The following is a 19,309-nucleotide window of genomic DNA, read 5'->3' as shown; positions in this document are numbered from 1 at the left end:
TGTCACTCTCTTGATGAAATTTCACCATCATAATTACCTGTTGTCTCTTTTTGGAAGTTTTCCTTTGATCATCATGTTTTGTTTAGTTTTATCAATTTTAACTTTAAAGGTAGGGAATATAATTGCTTTAATTTAAACTGTTTAACTCATGACTCCTCCTTTCATATAAATTAAAATTAGTGAATCAGCAAATAGGTATTGAGTACATACAAGACCCTGGTTGGTTTGCAGTGAAGTTGAAGAGATACTCACTTTAGGAAGGTATCTTTTCTTAAGAAGCTGTATGCATGTAAAGAGTGACAGGTGTAAGGATTAGGAGGATAGGAAATATCTCGAAACTGTATATGATCAGTTACCAATGAATGGCTCAAATGGAGTTTCTACTAGTTCAGCTATCTTTAGTAGAACGTTCACACATTCCTAAGTCATATCTTAGGCATGATGTGTATAAAGACAGAAAGGATTGATACTTGATAAAGTTACTTAACAGTGTTCTGAATTTTATTTTTAATAATCTGTCTTGGTAGCCATAGTCTGAGTTATCTGTAACTCAGACTGTTCATTTTTATGCTTGCGTTTGCTTACTTGTTAGAAACGTTCCTAAAATTGCATAGAATTACTTTGGGGATATTTATTTTTTACTTTTTGATCCCTATACATACTATGTAATCTTTTCATTAAACCATTCAAATTTTAAAAATTAGAGTTTTTACACCAAAAACATATAGATAGTAAGTTTCTGCTGTATACTAGTATTTTGCTTCATAAAACATGGTTGGGATTCTTTATTCTGTGTTCACGTATTTTCATTTAAACTCAACATTCATTTTCAAGAGTAGTTTAAGGATAAAATTAAATATATGCTATATTTTTTCACTCAAATGAACTCATTTTCCCCACCTTGTGACTACTTCTTTAGAGTTTATTATTTTCTTGAGTGTACCACTTAGACCATCTCTATCACTCCATCTCCCCCACTTCCATCTTTTATTGTTTACTGTACTTTGTATGTTATATTGAATCTTGTATACACAAACAGAGTTTATGAAAAGCTCAAACCCAGTGCAGGAGGGTGCTAGAAAAAAAAGTATAATTATGTTATTGTATGAACTTTAAAAATGTTGTCTAGGAGCCTAAAACTGCTTAACAGATGTGATTGCTTCATAGTTTCAAATTTATGCCAATCAGAGTTGATAGGATTTGATCACACTCTAGTAGATTTATGAGATAAATTACAATATTGCATGACATACTTCAGATAGAAAAACATCAATATAAGTTGGATATGATTTCTCATTTAAGATAACAAGGTAGTAAGTTTTTTGAAATCAGATGGTTGCTACTTTGAGAGAATATTTATCAGTTTTTATGGAAATTAACAATATCTCTCATATTTTCTTCATGGTGACAAAAAGTATATTAAACTTTTGTTTTCATGTACAAATTTAATTGTAAATGAGAGGCATCTTACTTCTATTTCGCAATAGATGACCTGTCAAATTTTCAAAGTCATATAAAGAAATGGAGTTGGCCTTAAAAGAAATTTGGCTGCAGGAAAGGTTAACACAAGATGAAAAAACTTGTACTTGTGGTACTGAATTTCTTTAAGGTTTCAGTTGACATGTCCAAAGTCTTACTAGGATTTTTTTTTTTTTTTTCAAATACGTAGAAGTTTAACACCTCACATAACAAAGAAAATGGAAAAGAACTTAACTCACTAATGAAGTGACAGGTTCCCCAGGGAAGTCAGAGTCAAGGAATTGGGAGTCAGGCTCTCAAGCCTGTTTGTTCTCATAGCAAATGACAGAACTATTTATTTAAAAGCCCCTTGATGAGAGTATCTTTAACTTCATTCAGGAGATCTGCATGGTGGAGTCCTTCAGTTCATTTTTGAAATAAAAGCATGAGATCTCCTGAGAACTTGACTTGAAATTGTTACTAAATCAAGTAACTTGTGAAAAGAGGGTAGAATTTTTAGTGTCTTAGATTTAAATTAAAAGTTTTTAGAGTATGAAGACTGGCCAAACCAGTGATTTTAAAGAAGATAGGCCCTCACGTTTCAGGTAAGAATATTGTAAAACCTTTTAAATTTTTTAAGAAGAAAATTGTTCATTTTGTGGCTTAGATTTTTAAAATTTTAGAAAGTATAGGCTGGGTGCAGTAACTCATGCTTGTAATCCAAGCACTTTGGGAGGCTGAGGCAGGCAGATTGCTTGAGCCATGGGATCGAGACCAGGCTGGGCAATATGGCGAAACCCTCACTCTGCAAAAAACAAATACAAACATTATCTGGGCATGGTGGCACATGCCTGTAGTCTCAGGTACTCGGGAGGCTGAGGTGGGAGGATCAACTGAGCCTGGTTAGGTAGAGGCTGCAGTGAGCCGAGATCATGCCACCGTACTCCAGCCTGAGTGACAGGTGAGACCCTGTCTCAAAAAAAAAAAAAAAAAAAAAAAAAAAAGAAAAGAAAGTACAGAAAATAAGTAGAACAGGCAAACGTGTATTTACCATGCGGAATTAGTATGCCACCACATGTATTTTTAAAGTCTTTCCCTTCCCAGAGATAACTGCCATACCGAAATTGGTTTATATCTTTCCTGTTTTTGTATTATTACTACATTTATGTGTCCATTAACATTAAATGTTCTTAAAGGTTACCTAACTGAAATATTCCATTATTTGTTGTTATTCTATTATTTGCAGTGTTTTTCCTTCTTAGCCATCGTTATTCCTAAACGGTTACTTGCTGTGATTTTTTTACACCTGGTTGATTCATTTTAACTGTTGTGTAATATTTCATGATAGAACAACATCAAAACCACAATTTGTATACCTGTTTCTCTTTTGACAGACATTAAGGGTCAGGATACTTTGCATAGACTTCTTCCACAGATATTCATGGAGCTCTGTAGGGCTCGGTGTTTTCAGCACACGGACAAGCTGCCATCAATTCTTATAGCATTGTATCCAGGTTCTGGCACTAGGCAGCATCCTTAGGCAATTTGATGCCACTAGAGCAGTATATTGCTTTCTTTTTTCTTATTGAATTTCCTGTCTTTACAGGCCGATCCACTGTTTCCATTCCTGGCAAAGAAGCCTGCAGACAACACTGTCATGCTTTTCTTTTCAACAGATGTCCTCTGACTCCTCCCAACCTCCTAGTACAAAAAACATAAAAATCTTTGTATGTTTTGCATCTGTTTAAAAAAGATGCCTTTAAAAAGTAGGTGTTTTCTAGTTTTTATATTTTTGCTTTATTGTAACCTGTGGGAGGCTAGGACCTGTGCTATTTGGAGTTTATTTTGCCACAGCAATGTGTGTGCTGGATCTGTGCATAAATAAGACATGGTTTTGCTTAATATGAACAATATGATTTTGTGCCCAGGTATATAATTCTTTCAGTTAACAGTGAACTCTTGAGTATTGAAAAAAATACATTCTTATTTTGTAAACATTTTGGAATGTTTGTAGACATTTAAAAAAATTGTATAATATAAGTTGCTTTCTTTAGGTTCAAATTTATATTATCATTTTTACTAGTTCAGCTAATTTAATTTTAAGGTGTTTTATATTTTGCAAAAAATCATGTATTTGGTAGAAGTCATATATTTTAAAGTATATTTAAACATCTATTACACACTTAAGATTTGGGTTGTGGTGCACTCTCAAACCATTAAAGAGAAAGCTGTCAATTTATGAAATTCTTTGTATGCCCAACAGCTTGAAGCTGGCTTATAGAATGCCAAATGTTAGAGTATCAGTTTTATTAACTCTTTCACTTAAAGTATTTCTTCTTGAAATAAAAAAGAAGCTTAAGTGAATTGCTAGGTCTGGATCATTTATTGAATGTCAGTAGTTTCAGAAAGCTGAAAAATGTTTATGCTGTGTAATAAACAGATGCTGCTCTCATAGTGCAATACGTTATGTACCAAAAATGATTTCTGTTTTAATCATAGATGCTGATTTAATGAGACAAGACTAGCTTAACATCAAAAATAGATTTAGGATGTAATTTTTGCTTTTGTATGTTTTTTCTACATAATTAATAGACATACCTTTTAACATCATTATCAGATTTGGGGGAGAATGTATATTTCTTTGATTTTCACATCTATTTTTGAATTCACAGGAGTTTGTAATTGTCCTGTAAACCCATTCAAAATAGCTATTAAAATACCTTAAAGAAGATGCCTTGTTTTGTACTTTATTAAGTCTACTTTGCTTGAAATTCATATAGGTCTTAACTTTTCCACCTTTTTTTGATTAAGGATATTGAATATTTTCTACAATTTGTGGGACACTTTGGGGGAGGCCGTCAATCAGTGAATTCACTATTGTGAGATGATGATGCTTGAGGTTTAAAATCTCTGTCACTCAGTGTGCTTAGGTTGCCTTTTTGGTTTGCTGTCCAGAGTCACTGGAGTCTTTTTTCATCTACGAGAGAAGCACTTTGCTAGGCTCTGCTTTCTTGTTCACTTAATTTATTCCACGAGCACCCTCAAACTTGACTGCAGTTGCTGACTTTGAGTCCTTCTGCATCTGTATTGTACATCTTTGATTGACATGTTTGCCTTTACATATGGTCAGATAATTTTATATTTGGAAAAATATTCTTATTGTGTGTTTTATTTGACCGAACCTAGCAGAGTTAAATGTAGTTTGGATGCATTGGGAAGAATTAATGATTGGAAGATACGGAGTTGGTAAATTATTTATTCTGGCCCTAAGGAAGCTGAAAAGCTGAGTGAAAGACTAATAAATCATTTGTGGTAGTGCTGGTTGTCACTTCCAATTATTTTAGATGGTTTTGTGATAAACTGCAGCACCTGCTAGATATCTGCACACCCTCCCTTGATGCTAGTGGTGCAGCTTGTTTAGTCGATTATCAAAGGCAAGTTTGTGTAAAGTTTATTTAGGTTGGAAAGGAAATTACTCTTTTTGAGTCAATTCTGTTGCTTTTCCTCATTGTTTTGAATGCTATGAAAGGATTTCCCTGACATGGCCAGGAATCTGGAATATGCCTACTACTTTAGCCAGGAAAGACTGTCTTTATCCTTTGTTAAATACTTGAAGAATTGAGCTTCTTTGTTATTCCCAGACTAATTAAAAACTACATCAACTGAGATGATTAGTATGCTAAAGATCAAATCATCATTTTGGTACCAATTGATAGAGAACCACTGTTGCTGCTTGACCAGACTTTTTTCTTCATTCTTTGTTTTTAAAGGCTGAGATTTTACAACTACTATCCTAAAAGGTAGTGAGATCCCCCTTTCCACTGTTCCTGACCTCTGCTGCTGAGGTTCTTGAAGAGGCAGAGAAGAATTGGAGAGAAAGCACAGCCTAGACTGGTCTGGTTCTAGCAATCTTGAAACAGGACTACTCTAAAACTTGTTGGAAAATAAATTACGGACACCATATAATGTGCATGCTTTATGTTTGGAATCAGCTCTTTGGTTTCTGTCAAGAGTTTAATAATAATTTGTGTTCGAGCCTAGAACATTAGGTTTGTTTTTACATGTTCAGAGTGATTTGGTTTTCACTGAGTTTTTCAGCTTTAACGTAAAAACATAAGACAGTCTGGCTGGGCGTGGTGGCTCACTCCTGTAATCCCAGCACTTTGGGAGGCCGAGGTGAGCAGATCACTTGAGGTTAGGAGTTCAAGACCAGCCTGGCCAACATAGTGAAAACCCATCTCTACTAAAAATACAAAAAAATAGCTGGGCATGGCGGCGTGCGCCTGTAATCCCAGCTATTTGGGAGGCTGAGGCAGGAGAATCTCTTGAACCTGGGAGGCGGAGGTTGCAGTGAGCCAAGATCGCGCCATTGCACTCCAGCCTGGGCAACAAGAGGGAAACTCCATCTCAAACAAACAAACAAACAAAAAACATGGGACAGTTGAGAGGACTGTTAAAGATATATACCTTGAATAATCTTGATACGTGGTCTTGTATTCATTGAGTTGCATTTTTACTCACTGACTTGCTTCTCCTCATCAAACATTTATTAAAGGTTATATGTGCCAGCCCCCTGAAACAACAATTACTACTATGATAACAACTCTTTTTAGAGGTTAGTATGTGCCATGTACCATTCTTAGCATTTTTATATGTATTAACGTATTTTAATATGACAGCCCTATAAGATATTTATTATTCCTATCCTTATTTTACCAAGGAGCCCTATGGAGTGATAAGGCAATAGTGATTTAGTTTTTTTCTTTAGGGTCTACAGAAGGTGGGAAACATTCATGGTAAATCTTAGTTAATTAGGTTTAGGAATTTCAATCCAAGTAGTATAATAATAACTATCATTTATTGAAGATTTAATTTTGTATTTTGTACTATATATATTATTTCACTTTTAACCCCTGAATTATAAATGATTATTATCTTCTTTGTCATTGTATTAGTCCATTCTCATGCAGCTATAAAGAACTGCCTGAGACTGGGTAATTTATAAGGGAAAGAGGTTTAATTTACTCCTAGTTCCACAGGGCTGGGAAGGCCTCAGGAAACTTACAATCATGGTGGAAGGGGAAGCAAACTCGTCCTTCTTCACATGGTGGCAGGAAGGAGAAGTGCTGAGCAAAAGGGGGAAAACTACCTTTTAAAAATAATCAGACCTGATGAGAACTCACTCACTATCATGAGAACAGTATGAGGGTAACCACCCCCATGATTAAATTACCTCCCACTGGGTCCCTCCCATGACACATGGGGTTTATGGGAACTACAATTCAAGGTGAGATTTGGGTGGGGACACAGAACCAAACCATATCAGTCATGATGGTGAAATTGAATCTTAAAGAGGGTAAACTACTTGCCCTGGGTTGTGCAACTTGGAGGTGGGAGAGCTGGGATTCGAGTCAGGATCTGACTGCCTCCACACTCTATTTAGGGATTACAAACCCTACTTCCTGTGGAACTTCGTAAGCCACAGAAAGTGGGGAGGAAAGTTGTCTAATAGGCAGCTGGGGAGCACTGACAGCAGTGGGACCAGAACTATGAATCTAGTGATTTTTTTTTGAGGTAAGTTAAAAATCTAAATTTTTATGTGAAATGTCCAGTTTAAAAAATCTTGGCAGTTTACGCAGAATGAATTGTTTGCTCACTGGAAGTGGCCTATGGATGCCAGTTTGAAACCCCTGCATATTGCCTCCCTTCTAGCTTTATCAAATTGAAAACTAGTGATAGTCTATGAAACAATATTAATAGATTATATTAGTAAAATTCCATCCTTTAGGGTAGTTAACAGACTAAATGAAACATAATTACTTATTACTTTAGTAATTCTGTATAGCTTGTTATACACCTCAAGAGATTTAGTTGAGTTTAATTTCAGGTTATGGGATACTAGTAATTCAAATATAAGCTATAGCATAGAGTATAAAATCAAACAGTAAAAAAATCAAACTAGAATTTTGAAAATCTAAGCGGGTATTAAGTTATGGAAATGTTTATTGAAACACTTTTCTTCCCTCCCTGTACCCACCCCCCCATTCCTCTAGTGCTTTTATTTCCTCCTTTCTCAGCTCATACACATTTCTTTCCCTATGCTCTGAATATGTGGGAGATTTAAGATATATATATATATCTTAAATATATATAAATATTTTTTTAAGTGAAATGCCTTTATATATATTTTTAAGTGAAATTAAAAAAATATATATATTTAGTGAAATGCCTTTATTAGATTACAGGTAGAATTAAATCATATGTAGAATGTTGTTACTTTTAATAGAATATAACACAGTCAAAGGTCAAGGTTTTAGTAAATGGGGACCTGTTTGAAATAAAAGTCAGTGGTTGTTTATGGTTTTATTAAATGCGTTAATCTTAAAATACAAATTAAATATTCCTGGAGACAACATGTATCATTTCATAAGTGTTTGAAAAAAAAAATCAGACTAATCAGTTGTTAGAGGGTTCTTCCACAAAAAGGTTTTGTCTTTTGAAAGACAAAAACTTAATACTTGTTATAAACTTACTATTTTGAAATTATTAAAAATAATTTTCCTGGCTGGGCACCGTGGCTCATGCTTGTAATCCCAGCACTATGGGAGACTGAGGCGGGTAGATAGCTTGAGCCCATGAGTTTGAGACCAGCCTGGGCAACATGGCGAAACTCCATCACTACAAAAAATACAAAAATTAGCCAGGTGCGGTGGTGCATGCTTGTAGTCCCAGCTACTTGGAAGGCTGAGGTTGGAGGATCACTTGAGCCTGGGAGGTCAAGGCTGCAGCCATGATTGTGCCACTGCTCTCCAGTCTGGACTCCCATCTCATTAAAAAAAGAAAAAAGAAAAAGAAAAAAAAATTTTTCTTAGTGGATTCTCAAATCCTACCTTATAACAAAAGTAATTGCGTTGAAAATCAATGGTTCTTTCTAAAATAAAGGGCTTAATAAATTATGTTTTTTTAAGTGAGTCCTTTAGCTCTTTAGAAATTAAATACTTGTTACTGACTTCATTTTTATAAGTTAGAGGCTTTTGACCTATAGCATTTCATTTGGTTAGTTCAGTTGCTCGAAGTATTTTGCTGCTTAGTGCTTTATATTTGTCTTTTTGTGGTAATATTCATAGCTTAGTAGGCTTGTTTTTAAAAGACATCATAATATTTGAGAGTTCAAATGCATCTCATTTACAAAGCTTTTCATCCAGCAGCTAGAAGTAAATTCTTCCTCTTCCTAACTTCTGTGTAGCTGACTGTACTTCTACAATGATTTTTTGTAGCAACATATGTACATCTCACACTGTCTTGTATTCATTTTTATATTTTTCTAACATTCACTAACTGTTGAGTGAATAAATGAAAAAAAATTTGGACTAATCAGTTGTTAGAGGGTTCTTCCACAGAAACACAAAAGATCTAATACTAGTAATTGTTACAATGTTACTATTTTGGAATTATTAAAAATAATTTTTCTTGGTGGATTTTAATATCCTACCTTATAATGAAAGTCATTCCACGCAGAATCAGCACTTCTTTCTTTTGAGAGAACCGTTGGTTCTTAAATTAGATCTTAACTCCTATATAAGATTGTTACACAGGTAGGGCTTTTGTGAAAATTGATTTTACTAAGAAATCACTGAAGTTTATGGAGCAACAATTCTTCCAAATCTAAACATGTACTCGGTGTCCTACTTAATAAGTAATGGAGATTTACTGTGTTCAGACTTTTCAAGTCTAACTTGAAGGGTAAATACTGCTAAATAAGTATCAATATACAATATTGCAGTTGTAAAATGTTGCAAAAATTAATGAATTATATGAGTGCTTATAATTAAATGATGCTTGGGAAATCTGAAGGAGAAAAATTTTAGAAATGGTGATTCTAGTATGTTACTTTATAGATAAAAGGTAATTCAGAAATGCTAGAGGTGGATGGGTACTTAGAAGTTATCTTCTAAAATCTTCTTTGTTAGTAGGAAACAGAAGTTTTGGGAGATAAATAATTGGACCAAGGTCATAAGACTGCAGTGTATCTAATGCTAATTACTAATGTGTGCTCAATACGTATTTTTATGAGTAAAGGAAATACTTTATGTATAGGGAGTTGTTGAAAAATTTGTCATGTGTAGTTTAGGAAAGTTACTGCAAAAACAATTGCCATGAATGTTCAAATTAGAAAATAGAATTATTGCCTTCCCTAAAAATATTTATACTTTGAAGAGATGAACTTAGAAGACATAATACTTTTAAAAACATGGCAATGTATAGAAAGATGAAATAGAATGGGTTCTATTTAGCTTTGTTTCTAGCAGCACTTTGACTGCATAATTGGAAGGTATCTTTGGATAAGCTTTTTGGAAACTTTTCTAGTTGGAAAAGGATTTCAGCTGGAGTGTCTAAAGGGTCACACACACAAAAAACCCTCTATATTAAAATAAAATGTGTCCAAGCTTTAAAGAAAAGATCTCAGAGTTTGCAGATGATCCTAAAATTGGAGCTAGGGGAAATAATGAGGAACAATGCAATCAGATTCAAAAAGATTTGGATTGTTTAGGTGATTGGGCCAGCAGATGGCAAATGCAGTTCAGTGTAGACAAATGTAAAATAATTATCTTAGGAACAAAGAACCAATCATACAGCACACTGATCAGGAAAAAATTTGTGAGTTATTGTAGGAAAACCATTGAAACAGTTAACCCGGTGCACAGCTGCAGCAAAAAAGGCAAGCAAGAAACCAAATTAGCAGATGGATAGAATATAAAGCAAGAGGCAATACTTATAGTGTATTAAGAAACTTGCTAGACCCCATCCAAATTACTCAGTCTACTGTTGGTTGATAGAATTACTTTAGGAAGAGTATGTTTTTGCCTTGGAAATACACTGGAAGTGGTACCAAACAAATCTAATAAAATGATGTTAAAGAGATTTGCAGTAATTTTTATCAACTTTCAGTTTGCAAACTTTTATAAAGATATGAACGAGACACTGAGTCAAAGGAAAGACACTTCAGTTCTACTACAAAGAGTTGGTCTTCCAAGAGGACATGTGGTTTTCATTGCCTGGGGCCTTACTAGGCCCCTTTCTAGGTTAAGTAGGAGGCTGCTTCTCACCTCTCAAGATTAAGGAAGCCTAAAGGCTAGCACAAGGCCCTTCTGTAGTTTAAGGGTTGCACCTTGACAGCTAGAAAGACCATGGGCATGAGGCTAAGAGCTGCCACTGAGATGCTTCCTCCTGGCCTTAACCGTTTTTTTTTTTCCTTTCTTCTTCCTTTTTTTTTTTTTTTTTAAAAATAGCGGGGCTTTCCGGTAAAAACCAGAAAGCCTGGTAGACAAATTCTAAAAGAGCCTGTAACCTTTGATTCAGTAACATAAGTTCCAGGCTTCATTCAAGGCTGTGGAGGCAAACATTCTTCTGTGATTTGCCTTCCTTGATTCCTGTCCAAGCTGGATTTTCCAACCTTGTCTCAGTGTTGTGAACTATCTAGTACCTAGCCAATAAATTCCTTTTTGACTTAGATTCACTAGAATATATGTCTGTTGTTTATATTCAAGAGCCTTAACTGGTACAGTGGTAGTGTTCTGTTCTTCTAGCCTTGTTTCTTGAATTGTTTTCTTTTGTCCTATAATGTGTTCGCTTTGTTTTGAGTGGTGTCTTATACTAAATCATTTTTGGGATGAGAAGAAAGCTGAAATGCAAATTGTCCTCTTCGTCTCTCTCTGCCTCTCTTTTTGTCTGTCCCTCTCTCCCTCCCCATCAGAATGCAAAAGAAGTGAAAAGAATTTGTATCCATACCATCAGCATCTGTAATTCTTTTGTAAAATTTAACTTTATCCATGCAATTGAATATTCAGTGTTACTGTTGAAAAATGGCCTTTGGTATCGAGATCTGTTTTAAGAATGTTTGCATTTTTTAATACATTATATTAGGTATCTCTAAAAATCATTTTCTGGCCGGGCACGGTGGCTCACACCTGTAATCCCAGCACTTTGGGAGGCCGAGGTGGGTGGATTACGAGGTCATGAGATTGAGACCATCCTGGCCAATATGATGAAACCCCGTCTCTATTAAAAATACAAAAAGATTAGCTGGGCCTGGTGGTGTGTGCCTGTAATCCCAGCTACTGAGGAGGCTGAGGCAGGAGAATTGCTTGAACCCGGGAGGTGGTGGTTGCAGCAAGCTGAGATCATGCCACGGCACTCCAGCCTGGGCCACAGAGTGAGACTCCATCTCAGGAAAACAAACAAACAAACAAACAGAAAACAGAAAATGATTGTTAGAAAGTTCAGTGTAAAAATGCATTTTTCCATTTATTCTAAAGATGTTGGGTTGTTGTAAGAATGGATTACTTGTGTTTTATAAGTTTTTTACATGAAAAATGGGATTTTTTTTGCATCTATTACTTTTTCATTTAATAGCATATTGTGAGCAGAAAATATAAGCCTATATCATCTCTTTTAATAGTTGCATAACATTCTGTTATTATATACATGTACTATATATTTTTTAACCAGTTCCCATAGATGACTATTTGGGTTATTAGAATTTTCCACTGTTACATATACTACTACAGTCAAACTACTTTTTAATAATGTTTGCGTATATCCCTCATTATTTCCATAGGCTAAATTCCAGAAATGGACTTACTGGTTAGAAGGGTAATTACAAGTCTCTTGATACTTACTGCCAAACTTTACAAGTTTCATTTCCACCAGCAATTTTGATTCCTGGATTTTTTACATCAATGCTCGTATTAATACTTAAAAAGAAAACATCTCTGCTAATTTTATAAGAGAAAAGTAGTTTCTTGTTGTACCCGTTTTTAATGCTATTGACCATTTATATTTATTTTATAATTCACTTCTTAATACCATTTACCTGTTACTCAGGTAGTTTTCTCATATTTAATTACTATATTATATATTAAGATCAGTCTTTTGTAGTATGTCGTCAGTATTTTTTGTCTGTGTTTGATTTTTTTTTAAACTAGTGAGTTGAGGAATTTGGTTTTATTTGTTTGGATTTGTTTTATTTTTGGGTCATATAACCATTTTAAATTTTTATGTAATCAAATATACATTGTTCTACATAAAAATTTTCATCTTTAGTATTTAAAACTTAAAAAATACCTAATAAAGTTTTAATTGATCTAGGATTTTAAAATTATCAGTTTTGGGGCTTATATTCTGTATTTTCTATGTATTGGCTTTGCAGACCTCATTGTACATACAAAATTACAATCATGAATGTAAAGGAAAGCACACTGGAACTGCTTGCAGCTGACTGCGACCTTGAGTCTCAGCTTCTGCATCTGTGAAATGAAGATACTGGTCTGGTACAGTGCTGTTCATTCCATTTTTTTGCCCATGAACCCCAGTAAGAAAATTTAAATCACAACCACGGACACTCATGTACATAAACACATACAAGTATATGTATGTGTGTATATACACATACTGTGTTTCTACTTTTTGTGTGTCATGCCATACATATCATGCCATGCAGTGCCAGATATTAATTAGAAAAAACCTCACTAAATTGCTTTCCTTACCTATTAAGGGGTGTTACAATTTGAGAAACACTTGTCCAGTGGATCTTTAATTGGACACTCAGATGCCTTCTGGGACTGACCAGATAACAGTTGCAAATAACTTAGCACTTTAGCTAATCAGAGGGCTTGGGTTCTATCTAAAGGCATTCAAATTAAAAGAGTAAAGCAAAGCACTTTCTTAGGTCAGCAGACATTTTCAAGTGGAATTCAGCCTTCACATTCGGGACCCTATCCTACTCTAGAGAAAAAAATCAAATACATAAAATATTGGCTCATTACTCTGTCAAATTGCTGTAAAATATTTTAAACAGTTCATGGTCAGGCAGTGAAATCAGACTATACTTTTAATAGCATTGGTCTGGTTGCTGATATTCAAAGGCTTTCCAGGTAACCTCCTCCTCTAAACTTCTTTGGCACTGTGACAACTTCTAGCCGTGAAAATTAGGAGATAAAATGGCTTAACTCAGTTTTCCTTATTTAATGAGAAATAATGTCTGTGATAGGATCTGAGAAGATAAATATGAAAGAGATAATTCCAGGTATCTGAGTTACTCTCAAGGCTGGTGTTAAAGGAGAAAGTGGGCCGGGTGTGGTGGTTCATGCCTGTAATCCCAGTGCTTTGGGATGCCAAGGTGAGAGGATTGCTTGGGGCCAGGAGTTAGAGACCATCAACCTGGGCAACGTAGCAAGACCCTGTCTCTACAAAAAATTAAAAAATTAGCTGGACACGTGGTGCATAGCTGTAGTCCTAGCTACTTGGGAGGCTGAGATGGGAGGATTACTTGAACCCAGGAGTTTGAGGATGCAGTGAGCTATGATTGTGCCACTGCACAGCAGCCTGGGCAACAGAGTAAGACCCTGTCTTAAAAAAAAAAGGGGAGTTGAGGGAGATAGATGAACTTTGTCCTTTCCATTTCAAATGAAGGTGATGCACTATCCTAGCAACTGTGTCCAAAAACACTTTTAAGAAGATGCTGGCCAGGTGCGGTGGCTCATGCCTGTGATCCCAGCACTTTGGGAGGCTGAGGTGGGCAGATTACAAGGTCAGGAGATCGAGACCATCCTGGCCAACATGGTGAAACCCCATCTGTACTAAAATATAAAAAATTAGCCAGCGAGGTGGCAGGCGCCTGTAGTCCCTGCTACTCAGGAGGCTGAGGCAGGGGAATCGCTTGAACCTGGGAGGTGGAGGTTGCAGTGAGCTGAGATCGTACCACTGCACTCCGGTCTAGTGAGAGAGCAAGACTCCATCAAAAAAAAAAAAAAGATGCTAATGAATAACCAGGGAAAAATCATATAGAAAAAGTTCAATGTCTGTGAACAAATATAGCAGCATTTGGATATCTACTAATACAGAAGCATTTGGATATCTATCAAATCTCTTGTGTCTGTGTGTACACACACAAAATTATTTTTTGATTTGATTTTCTGGTTTTGGGGATAAGACTTTATATACTTCGAAGATTCTGTGATGTATAACCATTAAGTCTCACTTTTGGTGACTTAGGTAATTGTAATGGAACCATGGAGCCATTAGACTCCAGATGGGACTTTAATCTGGCTTCTGATTGAGCGGAGTGTCCTTGTAGAGTCTCTTAGCATCTGTTTGGGAAATGTATGCGACATTATTCAAAATTTGTACAAATTAACCCACCCTTGGGTTATAATTCAATTTTTCTTTATTCAGAAATGTATTATAAATATTTTTATGCAATCAGATTAAACTAGCTTATATGTGTTATTTATTTGTCTATTAAGTGTAGATTTTTGTGACTGAGCTTTTAGTGGATTAAGAAAGCTTACGTTAGCCTTCTAAAGATTGTAATTTGTTTATAAAATGTTGTTTATTAAAGCTATTTCCAAGTTTCAAATAGCTTTCATATAGGTACTTATTTTTGAGAGACTATTTAAAAATACTAAAAATTATGGTGGTTCTGCCTTTTAATAACAGAAACTCCCAAATAGTCTGCCTTATTCCAGAATGAAGTTTATTTTTTCCATACAATGGAAACTATAGGTAGGGGAGCTTCTAGGGCTTTAACCAAGCACTATATGAGCAAGGTTATCAGCCTGACTTACCTGTCTTTTTAAATTTATCTTCAGGCTGGTTTCCTTCATGTTTATAGGATAGCTACTATCCGTAGCTAGAACAACAAACATTCTTCAGTTCCAGTAGGGAAACAAGATTTTTTCTCATTATTGGAGACTAAAAGTTGTTTCCTTCAGTTTTATTGGCCCCATTTAGATCACATGTTATCTCTGGACCAGTAACAATCACCATGTGCTGTTTGGTTTAATTAAGTCTGGGTTTCTGAAGCACTTACTTGCAGGAAGGATGGTATTATAGCATTTGGTTCAGGATCTAGCCCAGGTACTTGAGGGAGACTGGGTAGGTCAGCTTCCCCTGAGTTATGGGAGGGGAAAGGTAAAAATGGATGTTGGATTTGCAACCAGTGGAGTCTCTTCTATAAGCATTATAAAAGTTCTAATCCACTCCTTGATCAAGATTTTAGTTTCTTTCTCTTTTTGCATTTTTATTAGTACGATGGCTTTTAATTAATTATTTTCTTATTTACAGAACACAGAAATGAAAATCATGTTGTGGAAAGAAATACTGGTTAGGTATTTTGTAGTTGCTTGGGCTTTCTTTGTTATGTGGAGATTGGAAAAATTGTAAATATTGCCTGACACAGGTGAAGTGTAAGGAGATTGCATTATTAAATAAATGTTAGTGACATTTTCTCAGGAAACTGTCATACATCATCACTATTTGTCCCTCCGCCAAAGGAAGGCAGTATAATTCTGTGGGCCCAAATTCTCAGTGGTTTGTCTTGCCATGTGTAACTAGGTTTTTTTCAAGTATTAAAGTATAGTTGTATAATTTATATATTGAAAGGTTTAATGACTGAGAATGAGAGTACTGGAAATGAAGAGTTCTAAATTGATGGCAGAAAGAGCTTATCCTGGATTTAAGTTAGGAAGGACTAAAAATACTGGTATGTAAGAAAAAAATTCCTCAGGTAATATTGGAGCAAATGTAAGTTTGAGGTTTGAATTGTCTGTCCCTGGTTGGTAGTATTTGTTTGCATGTTTTCCTGAAGGATGAAAGGCTGTGTTTTCCTGTCAATTCATCCACTGTTAATAAATTTCTTTAGCTCTTACACATGTCAAAGTGCACTACTACAAATACCACTAATTTGGAATTTGTGATAAATTGGTTCAAAGTAGTTTTAAATTAAATAGGTTGATAAGCAACTAGCAGAATAGAAAAGGAATCTCTTTGCCTTTTTTAGGATTAAAAAACAAGGCATTCTAGATGCCTTCCTCTCCTTTATCCGTAACATCTAACAGGTGTTGTTGATTCTTCCTAGATGCTTATCTCTGGAATCAGCTCTTCTTATTCTGGTTAGACCTTATTTATCATTTGGACTCCCTAATCCCTGAGCCAGAATATTCATAGGATACATATTATTCAGCACCTTGACTTTTTCTTTTTGAACTTAGCTCCATGTGAGCACATAGATCCATGTGCTCACACAAATCCACTCGTTCTATTTTTAAAGCTTCATAGTATTCCCAAGTAGGGATGTGTAGTATATAATCTCAAAATAGTCTTTCCCAATGGTAGATCTCATTATGTTTTTGTTCTGGTTGCAGGTTCTCTTCCCCCTCTGTACAATGGTGATTCTCAGTCATGGGAGGGAACATTTGCTTCCTAAGGATGGGGAATCTGAATCTTGCATGGACCTTTTAAAACTCTGTCTCCCAAATTCTGATATACCTTCCTATTTGGTGATTTCTCTTATATTAAGAACCATAACTGGCTGGGCGCAGTGACTCACACCTGTAATCCCAGCAGTTTGGGAGGCCGAGGCAGGTGGATCACCTGAGATCAGGAGACCAGCCTGGCCAACAAGGCAAAACCCTGTCTCTACTGAAAAATACAAAAATTAGTGGGGTGTAGTGGTGCATGCCTGCAATCCCAGCTACTTGGGAGGCTGAGGCACGAGAATCGCTTGAATCCGGAAGGTGGAGGTTGAGGTTGCAGTGAGCTGAGATTGTGCCACTGCACTCCAGTCTGGGTGACAGAGTGAAACCCTGTCTAAAAAAAAAGCTATAATGGTCTCAGATATCAGAGTAGATAAAAGGTTGTAAACACCCTACTGGTCTTACTTTCTTGCCACATGATTTAATAATTCTGAACAGATTGCCTTTTCCTTGGCTGGGAGTCTTCTGTTTTTTCTTCTCTTTACTTTTCTGCATTGACATATATTTTTACTATGCTTTTAATACCCTTCCCTTCCCCTATTCATCCTGAAGCTTCATCTCATGAGATTTTTCCTGTTTTGGACTGCTGAGCTGTTAACTAAGAGCAATTGTAATTTCTTCTGAACTTCTAACTCCCTTCTACTGGATTTTTGAACAACTTGAGGACAGAGTGATGCTATAATCTTTATACTTTTAGCATGTGGACAGTAATAGTAGTATATATAGCAGGAAATCAAATAGCTAATTGAATGAATGGAGTTAATGGATATTTAAGTATCCAATCATGCTCCACTTGATGGGAACAGGTTTTGAGATATGTGTTGTTAGGTGATTTCATCTTTGTGTGAACATCATAGAATGTACTTATGCAAAACTAGATGATGTACAGACTGCCACATACCTAGGTTATATGATGTAGTCCATTGCTCTTGGCTACAAACCTGTACAGCATGTTACTCTACTGAATACCGTAGGCAGTTGTAACACAATGGTATCTGTTTATCTAAACATAGAAAAGGAACAGTAAAATTACAGTATTATAATCTTAAGGGACCACCATCCTATACATGATCTGACATTGACTGAAATGTCATTATACAGCACATGACTGTATTTATGTTTTTGCATAAAATAGCTGAATTTTCAGTAGTGAAATTTACTGAATATGTTGTTAATAAATTGGAGTTGCAGAAAGGCTTTACTCAAGTAGTTGGTCATAAGGGAAATAAGATAGGTGTTGAGAGTTTAAAATCTACAGGAAAGAAAGAGTAGATACAGAGATGTAAAGTCTCTAAAGAGGCAGAATGACTAATGGACTTGGAAGCCTTGGCCACTTCCCTGATTGACTATATCGATGCAGCTAAAGAAAGAATTTGTCTGGCCGGACATGGTGGCTCACGCCTGTAATCCTAGCACTTTGGGAGGCCGAGGCGGGCAGATCACGAGGTCAGCAGATCGAGACCATCCTGGCCAACATGGTGAAACCCCGTCTTTACTAAAATACAAAAAATTAGCCGGGCATGGTGGCACATGCCTCTAGTCCCAGCTACTCGGGAGACTAAGGCAGGGCAATTGCTTGAACCTGGAAGGTGGAGGTTGCAGTGAGCCAAGATTGCGCCACTGCACTCCAGCCTGGCGACAGAGTGAGACTCTGTCCCCCCGCAAAAAAAAAAAAAGAATTTGTCCATTGAGGGTGGAGAGTGGATTGGCTGCCATCCAAGGAAGGGCCCAAAGGTTGAAGTTGGTAGTACTTATCCCAGCTTTTGTTGGGAGATTTTTAATATTCTGGTTTCTACCTCTCTGTATATAGAGATATATGCAGGGAGTTGCAGGTGGATGCTCCAAGTTTTTTGTTTGTTTGTTTTGTTTTTTTTTGGCGGTGGAATAGTGATTAACAGATAGACTTCAGCAGACAAGTTTCAAATTCGGGCCTTTTTTACTTGCTACTTGTGTGTCCTTGGGCAAGTTTCTATCAATCTCCAGTTTTTAGTCAGTGTGGCTGAAGGCTAGACCTGGAACCTATTAAATTCATAGGATAATGACTTTCCCATGACACCTTTGGAGAGTCAGCCATCCTGTCGCTCCTTGACAAATCTGTACCTCATTCCATCAGCAGTGTGGGCCTAGGTGCTTGAACTATTCCATTCGAACGTGCATTTTTTATATATATATTCATCTGTATGTTTGATGATAAATAAAATATCTAGTTCATCATTTTCTAGTGAAAAAACATATGAAAGTGTATGAAATGCATTCAGCACACAGTTCAGCTCATATTAAAAAAAGTAGTATTTGACATACACTGGAATGAACTCCTGAAGAGTAGGATCTGGGTTTGGGTCATCTCTATTTCTGTTTTACTTTGGATTGTGTTTGAGAGAGGAGTGTCTGAAGTTAGTTCATGTTTAAACGATGTATGTGTAGCAGGAATAGGAGTAGGGGCTTTCATGGGAATCTGAGAACAGGGCCTGGTTTTAAGATTATAGGAAGTAATTTTGGTTTTCAGGGAACATAACAAATAAACTTACTGTTACTCT

General features: G+C 35.9%; 1 protein-coding gene and 1 non-coding gene across 49 annotated transcripts in view; one reads left to right on the top strand and one right to left on the bottom strand.

The window, feature by feature from the left end:
- Positions 1–19,309, top strand: part of TBC1D5 (TBC1 domain family member 5) — a 584,007-nt gene that overhangs the window by 64,501 nt on the left and 500,197 nt on the right. For 2 of the 48 annotated variants that reach the window (XM_054680396.2, XM_063806639.1), the window contains exon 2: positions 12,668–12,788. The exons of the other annotated variants lie outside the window; for them this stretch is intronic. The gene's annotated coding sequence lies outside the window, so the exon portion shown is untranslated. The remainder of the gene's footprint in view (positions 1–12,667; positions 12,789–19,309) is intronic. 48 annotated transcript variants of the gene reach the window in all.
- Positions 10,749–10,812, bottom strand: LOC112208797 (U7 small nuclear RNA). The gene has a single exon (XR_002943356.1). It is a non-coding gene; the product is annotated as a U7 small nuclear RNA (small nuclear RNA).

This window comes from Pan troglodytes, chromosome 2, assembly GCF_028858775.2.
Source record: "Pan troglodytes isolate AG18354 chromosome 2, NHGRI_mPanTro3-v2.0_pri, whole genome shotgun sequence".
Classification (NCBI taxonomy): domain Eukaryota; kingdom Metazoa; phylum Chordata; class Mammalia; order Primates; family Hominidae; genus Pan; species Pan troglodytes.
Note: the sequence above shows the minus strand (reverse complement) of the source record. Positions and strands in the feature narration are given on the sequence as shown.